The sequence below is a fragment of the Dendropsophus ebraccatus genome, chromosome 2 (assembly GCF_027789765.1).
Source record: "Dendropsophus ebraccatus isolate aDenEbr1 chromosome 2, aDenEbr1.pat, whole genome shotgun sequence".
Classification (NCBI taxonomy): Eukaryota; Metazoa; Chordata; class Amphibia; order Anura; family Hylidae; genus Dendropsophus; species Dendropsophus ebraccatus.
The window spans coordinates 135004329-135016692 of record NC_091455.1 but is presented as its reverse complement, the minus strand read 5'-3'; the positions used below and the strand labels follow the sequence as shown (position 1 = coordinate 135016692).

At 45.5% G+C, this 12364-nt stretch overlaps 1 protein-coding gene across 3 annotated transcripts in view; it reads right to left on the bottom strand.

The window, feature by feature from the left end:
* TGM4 (transglutaminase 4) overlaps nucleotides 1-12364 on the bottom strand; it is a 53070-nt gene that overhangs the window by 21167 nt on the left and 19539 nt on the right. The gene's annotated exons all lie outside the window — the stretch shown is intronic.

The window sequence follows — 12364 nt, the reverse complement described above, 5'->3', positions numbered from 1 at the left end:
GTAGGTAAGAATGAGTTTATTTTACTTCCTGGTGGGGGATTGAGGGGGGGAAAGATAGGGAAGGGGGGCAGATAGATGATTGAAGCATATTACAAAGTTATATAACTTTGTAATGTGTTTCAATTACTGGGAAAAAGCTTTTCACTGGAGTACCCCTTTAACTGCCAATCTAAGGATCACTCGGGGGCCCCTCCCACTGCTCCCGGCTCACTGTCTGTGTGTTTAATAGCACAGGCAGTGTGCGGGAAATGAAAGGGAAGCAAGCACTGAGCTGACAGGTCAGTACTTGCTTTCCCCAGAACTTTGAGCCTAATACTCCTTAAGGCTGGGTTCACACACAGTATATTTCAGTCAGTATTTGGTTAGTATTTTGCAACCTCAACGAGGAGTGGATTGTAAACACAGAAAGGCTCTGTTCACACAATGTTGAAATTGAGTGGATGGCCGCCATATAACGGTAAATAACTGCCATTATTTTAATACAACAGCCGTTGTTTTAAAATAACAGCAAATATTTGCCACTGAAGGGGTTATCCAGTGCTACAAGAACATGGCCACTTTCTTTCAGAGACAACACGACTCTTGTCTCCAGTTCAGGTGTGGTTTGCAATTAAGCTCCATTCACTTCAATGGAACTGAGCAGCAAAACCCCGCCCAAGCTGGAGACAAGAGTGGGGCTGTCTCTGAAAGAAAGTGGCCATGGTTTTGTAGCGCTGGATAACCCCTTTAAATGGCGGTCATCCACTCAATTTCAACATTGTGTGAACAGAGCCTTTCTGTGTTTTCAATCCACTCCTGGTTGAGGTTGCAATATGAGGACCACAATACTGACTGAAATATACTGTGTGTGAACCCAGCCTAGGACATAATGTGGACACTCTCTGGACCAGGACACTGGATAAGGCAAGGATAATCTATGAATTCGAATTGATAAAAACATTACAGCAACTGATACCAGACAATGGCTTATTACATTGGGAAATTACACAACTGGACTCAACTCTCTCCACATCTCTGCACTTTTTTGCTTTTCATACTGTATATTTTGAGGATGCATAACCCTATGTAACACATCCTAGTGTGACATCTCTTAAATGTGCTGATCTCTTATTCCTTTATTTGTAAATGTAATGGTTAGCCAATAAAGGTATGACCGACATAATATATTGTATCTAACGTCACACAGATTTTTCTGGCTAATGGTGTGCCATACTTTTCTTGGGAATAACATAATCAATTATTATTAAGCCCTGAACATCACAATTTCATACTGTGACTTCCCATTTTCCCCATTTATTTCACTAATTTTGTGGTAAATTTTTTTTTGCAATGGCTAGCAACCCCAAAATATCATCATAAAATGGATACTCCAGGCGAGAGATGTTTTTTTTTACCTATGGCTGGTCTGCTCCAGCAGTAAGGCCAACATCCATCTGCCCCGGTCCCCTGGCTGTATTCTGGTCTGGGACTGGGAAACCGGAGCAGCTGGATGCTGGCCCCAGCGCTGGACAGGAGAAATAATGTAAGACTTGAGGGGCTGGGTAAAGGAGGTACTCCAGCTTGAAGCTATTTAGGAGCTTGGGAAAGCCTCTTCGACTCTTTTCATACTAGAGAATAAAAGCAAGTCACTACATCCTGGAAGCACAGACAGATACAGTATATGAAAGGTGACATGTCCTTGTGTCCTAACAGCTAACAGTATCAGCGGTTGGGAATGTGAACTGCAGCTGACAGATTCTGTTTTAGATGTTTTTGTCTTTTAAAAGTTCATGTGGGGACACACCTCACAAAAAAGCAGTCAAGTCAGCGGTGACTGGGAACGGTTGGAGAGGTGATCAGGGCAGATGTAAGTGTGGCTTCTTTTTTAGCTTTACAGCACTCTCGGTTAATAAGAATGTTTGTGCCTCTGGGATATCCCTTTAAGGTTTCAAACCCACTTGCAGGATCTGCAGCGAGTCTCCTTGCTGCGTTTTTGCAGCGAGACTCGCTGCAGATCCTGGCCCTATACTTTCAATAGCAGAGAAACTCGCAGCAGGGATGTACATCCCTGCTGCGATTTTGTCTGCAGCCCGCCCCATTAACCCCCCGGCCGCCGGACATTATACATTACCGGGTCCCCGTTCCTGCTTGCTTCGGGGCTCCCGGTGTCATCACGGAATGTGCCGGGAGCCACTGAAGCAAGCAGGAGCCGGGATCAGGTAATGTATATCGCCCCCAGCCCCCGGCCGCACGATCACCCCCAGCCCCGCAGCCCCCGACCGCACCATCGCCCGCAGCCCCCAGCCGCACCATCGCCCCCAGCCCTGCAGCCCCCGACCTCACGATCGCCCCCAGCATCGCAGCCCCCGGCCGCACGATCGCCCCCAGTGGGCGATCGTGCAGCCGGGGGCTGCGGGGCTGCGGGCGATCATGCGGCCGGGGGCTGCGGAGCTGCGGGCGATCGTGCGGCCGGGGGGCTGCAGGCGATCGTGCGGCCGGGGGCTGCGGGGCTGGGGGCGATCGTGCGGCCGGGGGCTGCGGGGCGATCGGGGCTGCAGGGGGGCGGGCAGGATATACATTACCAGGTCCCCGCTCCTGCTTGCTTCGGCGGCTCCCGGCACGTTCCGCCCGGCCAATCAGTGCGCTGCCCCGCCGCAGCGCACTGATTGGCCGGGCGGGCCGTGAAGACACCGGGAGCCCCGAAGCAAGCAGGAACGGGGACCCGGTAATGTATAATGTCCGGCGGCCGGGGGGTTAATGGGGCGGGCTGCAGACAAAATCGCAGCAGGGATGTACATCCCTGCTGCGAGTTTCTCTGCTATTGAAAGTATAGGGCCAGGATCTGCAGCGAGTCTCGCTGCAAAGACGCAGCAAGGAGACTCGCTGCAGATCCGGCAAGTGGGTTTGTAACCTCAAAAGAAGTTAATTAAGCAATAATTTCGGGAAGAACTACATTTTTATTTATTTCTAATATTTAAAAAACTCCATTTGGTCAGCTTTTAGATAAGGGAGTTTGAAATGATTACAAAATCTAACCAGCCAAGTTGTAGAAAAAGTTATGAAATTCGAGCCACACCAAAAACAAGCACAAGTGTTATGCAAACTGAAAGGGTGGTGGAAAGGTTAGTTTAAATTACTTATTCAATATTGATTCTTAGATTTAATGTGATTTTGTGTTACTGTGAAAGTGAACAAAACATATGTTTAAGTGCCACCCAAATTGCAAGCATTTGCTTCTGTAAACACTCTTCTCATCATACCGTGAGGTGGGCCGACACTTATTTACAATAAGCCTATTGCTGCTTAAAATGCCTTGCTGACAATGAAAAGTCTTTTTTTTTTGTGGCTAAACATTTAGATATATCAAAGGTGTGTTTATTATATACAGGAGAATAAAAACAGTAAGCTGGAAATACATTGTGATGATGTTATATTTTATTAGTATTTATATTTGGGACCAATCATACACTTAAAGCGTAACTGTTTTTATTGTAGAAATCAGTAGTATAAGCAATTTTAAGAAACTCTAATAGGTTTTATCAGCCAAAAAAGCCTCCTTCTGTACTCTAGAACAGTGATTTTCAACCTTTTTTGAGCCGCGACACACTTTTTATACCTAAAAAAATCCCGGGGCACAACACCAACCAAAATGGCACAAAATTACACTAAAACAGTACATATTATACATATAGTTAATAATATACACTCACCGGCCACTTTATTAGGTACACCTGTCTGTAACGCCTGGAGTAGTGGACCCACTGGACCGTCACTAGCGATGGCACTAACCTCACCAGGGAGCGGAGTCTAAGGGGCCGCTGGTTTTCACCAGAGCCCGCCGCAAGGCGGGATGGACTTGCTGCGGCAGGCGACCCCCAGGTCGCTACCCCTGGCTTGGTTGCTAGTGACGGCAGGCGAGGCGTGGCAGGAGCAGTAGGCAGGAGAAGGTGCTGGTAGAGGTCTGTAGGCGTAACCGCAGGTGACAGGCTGAACACAGGAGCAATAGTGTAACAGAGGAGCAGGAACCAGGAACGAGGACTAGGGACCAGGTAGCGGACAGGAATCAGGAACAAGGACTAGGGACCAGGTAGCGGACAGGAATCAGGAACAACAGGGAGCTGGGCCAAACGCTATGGGAAGCATGTAGAGGCTCCAACACCTGGAAGGGGGCAGGGCTGGAACTTATAGGGGAGTGATTAACATACAGGCCAATTAGGAGCGCACTGCCCCTTTAAACCTGAGACAGCCGGCGCGCGCGTGCCCTAGGAGGCGGGGACGCGCGCGCCGGCCGGCCGGCACAGCGACGGACAGGAGCGCAGTGAGGTGAGGCGCCCCCCGGGGCTGAAGCAACAGCAGCGCCGGGTCCCTGCCTACGGACACCAGCTGCTGTAGATGCAGGAGAGAGGGTGCGGCGGCGGTCCGGAGCACGGGACGCCGCCGTGGCCCTAACACTGTCCAACTGCACGTTACCACTTAATTTCTAATCAGCCAATCACATGGCGGCAACATGGTCAAGACAATCTCCTGCAGTTCAAACCGAGCATCAGTATGGGAAAAAAAGGTGATTTGAGTGCCTTTGAACGTGGCATGGTTGTTGGTGCCAGAAGGGCTGGTCTAAGTATTTCAGAAACTGCTGATCTACTGGGATTTTCACGCACAACCATCTCTAGGGTTTACAGAGAATGGTCCGAAAAAGAAAAAACATCCAGTGAGCGGCAGTTCTGTGGGCTGAAATGCCTTGTTGATGCCAGAGGTCAGAGGAGAATGGGCAGACTGGTTCGAGCTGATAGAAAGGCAACAGTGACTCAAATAGCCAACCGTTACAACCAAGGTAGGCAGAAGAGCATCTCTAAACGCACAGTACGTCGAACTTTGAGGCAGATGGACTACAGCAGCAGAAGACCACCCGTTACTAGCATGGTGTACCTAATAAGTGGCCGGTGAGTGTAGATTCCAAATGTATTTATACTAACTCAGTGTGAAACCTGGGCCTGTTTTCTTCTCCCCCCCCCCCCCTGTGCTTCTCTCCTGTGCTTCTCTCCACCATACTTCTCCCCCCTGCTTCTCTCCTGTGCTTCTCTCCCCTGTGCTTCTCTCCTGTGCTTCTCTCCACCATACTTCTCCCCCCTGCTTCTCTCCTGTGCTTCTCTCCCCCGTGCTTCTCTCCTGTGCTTCAACAATGGGGGAGAGAAAGCTGGGGATGGGGGAGAAGCAGGGGGGAGAGAAGTCAGGCAAACATGTCTTCATTACAGAGAAGCCAGTGAAGACGGGCTCTGCTCTCTCCATTCTATCCTTATGGAGGGGGGAGGGGCCGAGGGAGATGAGGGAGCAGGAAGAGGTGACATGAAGGTCAGCTGTTTGTAGACTCTCTGGGCACCTAAAACGCAGGATTTTGGGGTCAGAAAGGTCAGTGCTTATCTATAAACTTACTGAGAGAAGATTGCAGGGTGTTGTGCTTTGCAAGACTGCTCGGTGCTCAGTCACTCCTCTCCGCCCCTCCCCTCTCCATAGCCACATAATGGACACAGAAATCCTGCTTCTTCTGAAGTGAGGGGGGAGGCTGGGAGATTGCTTTTTTTAGTACAGAAGGAAACTCTTTTGGTTTATAAAACCTATTACAGAGTTTCTTAAAATCGCTTGTACTGTTGATATTTAATGTTTTCAAAAAAATTACCCTGAAATGACAGTTACGCTTTAATGCATTAGCTATTTTCTATTGCAGAGGCCTGGAATATGAGTCCTAAGTTATGACTATATGTTCTCAGTAAGACTTCCCTATTTTCAATATTGCAGACATACCCTGAACCATAAAATGGCCTATTTGGATGTACTGTATCATACTGTACCTATTTTCTTTGGAATGTGTCCCTAATGCCACTAATGGTTCAAACTGACCCCTTAGAAACTGGTTTTCTGCAATAAATCATTGTGAAAAATAAGTGTTATTAAACGGACTTATCTACATTGTCCACAATTGGCCATGAAGAATAAGACATCTACAGCTTATTAACCCCTTAACGACCGCGGGCTTTAAGCCTGTGGTTTACCTGATCCCTGTGTGTAAACACACAGCGATCGGGTAATGATGGCTGCTGTAATACACAGCAGGCTATCTTAGCTTGTCAGCATGGGGGGTGGATTACGTAGTGTGAACATAGCCTATTAGTGTATATAATACACTAATCAGTGGCTTTGGGGTGAACAGGTAGCTTTTTTTTTTCACCCTTCCGCCGCTGAGTGCTGATCAGTATCACACGTAAGTGTGCCGCTGATCAGCAACTCCTGTTTTTTGGCATAGGGCTTCCCCCCCCCCCTTTTTTTCTACATCCTACCGCCACTGTCTGCTGATAAGTACCGCGCATAAGTGCGGCATTTACCAGCAACTCCTTTTTTGGAGTAGGTTCCCCCCCCTTACTGTTAAAAACACGTAAAAAACACTACAATACACTACACTAGCCCACATTACACATTACAGTACTTGAAATAAAGTTTTACACTACACCACTACACTACACTACAGTTACATACCCCCCATATACCAATCATCATTTAAAAATGGCCCACATGGTGTTTTCGGCAGAGGAGACATACGCTCTTATTGCCTCCGACAGCAGCCATCCTCATCATCATTATCATCATCATCATCACCTTGGGCTGCCCCCTAGACACGTCATCCCATCCTGCCCCCTGCCCCATAGACAGGTGACCCCATGCTGCCCCCTGCCCCTCAGACAGGTGACCCCATGCTGCCCCCTGCCCTTCAGACAGGTGACCCCATGCTGCCCCCTGCCCCTCAGACAGGTGACCCCATCCCGCCCCCCAGACAGGTGACCCCATCTGGACCCCAGATCCCCAAAATTATCAGCCCCAGATTCCTGGCTTTGTAGCAGCAGCAAGAATCCAACTTAACCCCACAGGTCTCAGAGAAATAAACTTTTTCAAGCTCTTTTTCTCTAATGACCTTATAAATTTGATGGTGGCGTAAACAAACTTGTACGCGCACCAATTTCTTGCCCAGAACCCCTCATCTTCTTTTGCTAGGCCCATGGCGTGAACCCCTGTTGATGCAGCTGAAATGACAACATTTTGGGGGCTCCTGCTGCACATGGGCCTAGTAAAAAAAAACAACAACACAATTCGGCATTACTGGAGTGGGCGTATTATATATAATACCCCACTTTACAGAATGGATATGACATGGTTTAAATCTGAAGCCCTCTTAAAATTCTTTCATTATAACGACAATGCAAGTTGCCCGCCACGAGATGATTCCTCATATGACCGCCTGTACAAAGTATGGCCGGTCATAGAGCATTTCTCAGCCAAGTTTACTGAGATGTATATCCCAGAGAAATACATCTCGGTAGATGAGTCCCTCCTGAGCTTCAAAGGAAGACTCCATTTCCGCCAATACCTTCCCAATAAAAGATCACGGTATGGCGTGAAACTATACAAACTCTGTGAGAGTACCTCAGGGTACACTTACAGATTTAGAGTATATGAGGGTAGGGACACCCAAATCCAGCCCCCAGAATGCCCCCCCATACTCAAAGTTAGTGGGAAGATCGTTTGGAAACTGATCTTCCCACTGCTGGATAAAGGTTATCACCTGTACGTTGATAACTTTTATACCAGCATCCCCCTGTTTCAGTCCCGAGCTACTGTAGATTGCGGCACGATCCGAAAAAATCAAAGAGGCCTCCAAAGTAACCCGGTTAGACAACTGATGACAAGGGGCGCGAACAAGGCCTATGCCTGTGAAAATATGTTGTTGGTCAAATATAAGGACAAATGGGATGTCCTTATTTTAACCACAATTCACAGGAATAGCACCACCCCTGTCCCTGTGCAAAGTATCACAAACGTGGTGAACAAACCTGATTGTGTTCTTGACTACAATCAGTATATGGGAGGAGTTGATCTCTCAAATCAAGTCCTCAAACCATTTAACGCCACAAGAAAAACCTGAACGTGGTATAAAAAGGTGGCCGTATATCTGGTACAGACAGCGATGTACACTTTTGTGCTGTACCGATGTGCCGGCCACCCGTGGAAATAGCTTGAATTCCAGGAAGCAGTAGTAGAAGCCCTGATATCCGGCCACGGAGAGCGCCCAAGAGCTTCTGGATATGTAGGACCCCGTATCGTACAAGGACTGCATTTTCCAGGTGACGTCCCCCACACTGGAAAAAAGGAGAGATCCCAAAAGTAGTGCAGAGTGTGCCACAAAAGAGGGATCAGGAAGGACACCATTTACCAGTGTGACACCTGTCCTGATCACCCTGGCCTCCGCATACTGGATCGCTTCAAGGCGTACCACGCGTCATTGGAGTTCAAAATTTTCTAAATTATGTCCCTTATTCCTAATTCAGGGGTCACGTTGATCCAGGGATTATTCTGATTGCCATTATGGAGTCGGGAAGGACTTCTGTCCTTTTCAACCTTATAAACTAATAATTAGCCTAATACCCCCAAATAAATTAAAATTGTCCCTTTTCCCCAACTAATTAGGCATGGCCTCTGTGCTGCCAGGACAGTAGAAACCCCCCACAAGTGACCCCATTCTGGAAACTACACCCCATATGGAATTAACAAAGGGGGCAGCAGGGATATGGCCCCCTGGTGACGGGCACATTTGTGCTGTAAAAGTGAAAAAAAAATCTATTTTTTATCCTCACAGCACTTGTTCCACATATATGCCTGTCACCAGTGGGGTCCATATGCTCATTGCACCCCTTGTTAGATTCCTTGAGGGGTGTAGTTTCCAGAATGGGGTCGCTATTGGGGGGTTCCCACTGTCCTGGCAGCACAGGAGGTTTGTAAATGTGACATGGCCTCCATTCCAGCCTCTAAATGGCGCTCTGTCCCTTTGGTGGCTTGCCCTGTGCCCATATGGCACATTATGTCCACATGTGGGGTATTTTCGTACTCGAAATTTCGAATTTATTTTCTCTATTAACCCCTTGTGGAAATGAAAAAAATCAAGGCTAGACCAACATTTAGTGTAAAAAAAAAAAAATTTATATTAAATCATTGATCTAGTCTATTTTTTCATTTTCACAAGGGGTTAAAACATAAAAAAAACATGAAATGTGTAGCGAAATTTCCCCCAAGTACGGAAATACCCTACATGTAGACATAAATTTTACAAAGGCCAAGACAGTGTAAACTCCCCAAAAATAACCCCATTCTGAAAACTGCACCTCTCAAAGGAATTTAATAAGGGGTGCATTGAGGATATGGACCCCTTTATGACAGGCACATTTGTGCCGTGAAAATGAAAAAACTAAATTTTTCACTTTCACGTCACATTGTTCCACATTTGTACCAGTCACCAGTGGGGTCCATATGCTCACTGCACCCCTTGTTACATTCCTTGAGGGGTGTAGTTTCCAGAATGTGGGGGGTTTCCACTGTCCTGGCAGCATAGGGTCTTTGTAAATGCAACATGGCCCTGGAAATCCATTCCAGCCAAATCCAACCTCCAAAAGCCAAATGACGCTCCTGCCCTTTGGAGGCCCGTCTTGCGGCCGCATGGCGCTTTAAGTCCACATGTGGGGTATTTCCGTACTCGGGACAAACTGCCTGACACGTTTTGTGTTTTTTTTTTCTCTTTTAAACCCTTGTGAAAATGAAAAATTCACGGCTAGGCCAATGTTTAAGTGTAAAAAAAATATAATTTTTACACATCATTGATCTGGTCTTGACATTTCTCATTTGCACAAGGGGTTAAAAGAGAAGAAACAAAACAAAACATGTAGAGAAATTTCCCGAGTACGGAAATACCCCACATGTGTACATTAAGGCGCTATGCGGCCGCAAGACGAGCCTCCAATGGGAAGGAGCGCCATTTAGGTTTTTGGGGCTGGATTTGGGTAGAATGGATTTCGAGCGCCATGTTGCATTTAAAAAGTCCCTGTGCTGCCAAGCCAGTGAAAACCCCACACAAGTATCCCTATTATAGAAACTACACCCCACAAGGAATGTAACAAGGGGTGTAGTGAGCATATGGACCCCACTGGTGATGGCCACATATGTGGAACAATGTGGCGTGAAAATGAAATATAAATTTTTTTCCACTATAATGTTGGTCTAGCTTTGATTTTTTCATTTTCACAAGGGGTTAAAAGAGAAAAAAAAACACACAAAATATGTAGAGCAATTTCCCTTGAGTCTGTAAATACCCCACATGTGGACATAAAGCGCCATGTGGGTGCAGGGCAAGCCTCCAAAGGAAAGGAGCTCCAATTGGCTTTTGGAAGCTGGATTTCACTGGAATGGATTTCAAGGGCCATGTTGCATTTACAAAGCCTTCCTGCTGCCAAGACAGTGGAAACCCCCCAAAAGTGACCCCAGTCTGGAAACTACACCCCTCAAGGAATCTAACAAGGGGTACATTGAGGACATGGACCCTTTGATGACGGGTACATTTGTGCCGTGAAAGTGAAAAAATGAAATTTTTCACTTTCACGTCACTTTGTTCCACATTTGTGCCCATTACAAGTGGGGTCCATATGCTCACTGCACCCCTTGTTAGATTCCTTAAGGGGTGTAGTTTCCAGAATGGGGTCACTTGTGAGGGTGATCAGTGTCTTGGCAGCACGATGACTTTGTAAATGCGACATGGCCCTTGAAATCCATTCCAGTGAAATCCAGCTTACAAATGCCAATTGGCGCTCCTTCCCTTTGGAGGCTCGTTCTGTGCCCGCTTGGCACTTTATGTCTACATGTAAGGTATTTCCATACTCGAGAGAAACTGCACTACACATTTTGTGGTTTTTTTTTCTTTTATCCCTTTGTGAAAATGAAAAATTGAAGGCTAGAAGAACGTTTCAGTGTAAAAATTAGTGTAATAATTTTTCTGTGAATATAATAAATCTGTGAAACACCTGTGGGCTCCAGATGCTCACGGCACACCTTGTTACATTCCTCGAGGGGTGTAGTTTTCTAAATGGTGTCCCTTTAGGGGTGGTTTTTTATGCTTTGGAACCCAAGAGCCTCTGCCAACCTGAAGTGATACAGTCAAAAATGACCAAATATAACAGAGACGTTGAAATTCACTAGGCGCTCCTTTATATCTGAGGCTTGTGGTTGCGTCAAATAACCGAATAGGGCCACATATGGGGTATTTCTATAAACTGTAGAAATGGCACAATACATATTAAGGTGCATTTCTCTGGTAATAGGTTTATAATTATGAAATATATTGGATTACAATAATATTTCTGCACAGAAAATTGACATTTTCAATTTTTGTACACACTTAGCTTTTATTTCTGTGACTCACCTAAAAGGGTTAAAACGCTTTCTGGATGTGCTTTTGCAGAGTTTGGGGGGTGCAGTTTCTGAAATTGGGTGCTTTGTGGGGCTTTCTAACATATTGTCCCCTCAAATACACTTTACGGCTGGGTTTACACTACGTATATTTCAGTCAGTATTGTGGTCCTCATATTGCAACCAAAACCAGGAGTGGATTAAAAAACACAGAAAGGATCTGTCCACACAATGTTGAAATTGAGTGGATGGCCGCCATATAACAGTAAATAACTGCCATTATTTCAATATAACAGTTGTTTTAAAATACCAGCATATATATTTGCCATTAAATGGCGGCCATCCACTTAATTTCAACATTGTGTGAACAGAGCCTTATTGCAACCAAAACCAGGAGTGGATTAAAAACACAGAAAGGATCTGTTCACAGAATGTTGAAATTGAGTGGATGGCCGCCATTTAATGGCAAATATTTGCTGTTATTTTAAAACAATGGCTGTTATACTGAAATAATGGCAGTTATTTACTGTTATATGGCGGCCATCCACTCAATTTCAGCATTGTGTGAACAGATCTTTTCTGTGTTTTTAATCCACTCCTGGTTTTGGTTGCAATATGAGGACCACAATACTGCCTCAACCTGAACAGGTCCCTAAAAAATCTGATTTTGAAATTTTAATGAAAATTTTGAAAATTGCTGCTAACGTTTTACGCTTCCTCTTGTCTGAATTAATTGAATGATAGTTTAATAAATGCTGCCATCATAAAGTAGACATATTGCTAATGCTATTTAATATATAATTTATGTGGAAAAACCATTTTTTGTACAAGCAGAAAAGTTTTAAAGTTGGAAAAATGCAATTTTTCATGTTATTTTGGTTTTCATCATAAAGATTTGTTATAATTATCTACTCCAATTTACCAGAAATGTAAAGTACGATATGTCAAGAGAAAACAATCTCAGAATCAACCGGATAGGTAAAAGCATCCCGAAGTTATTAATGAATAAAATGACACAGACCATATTCATAAAATTTGCCTCTGTCCTTAAGGGGTTAAACGCATATGTATGAAGTTTTATAATCATAAAACCCCTATGGGCAGAATCATT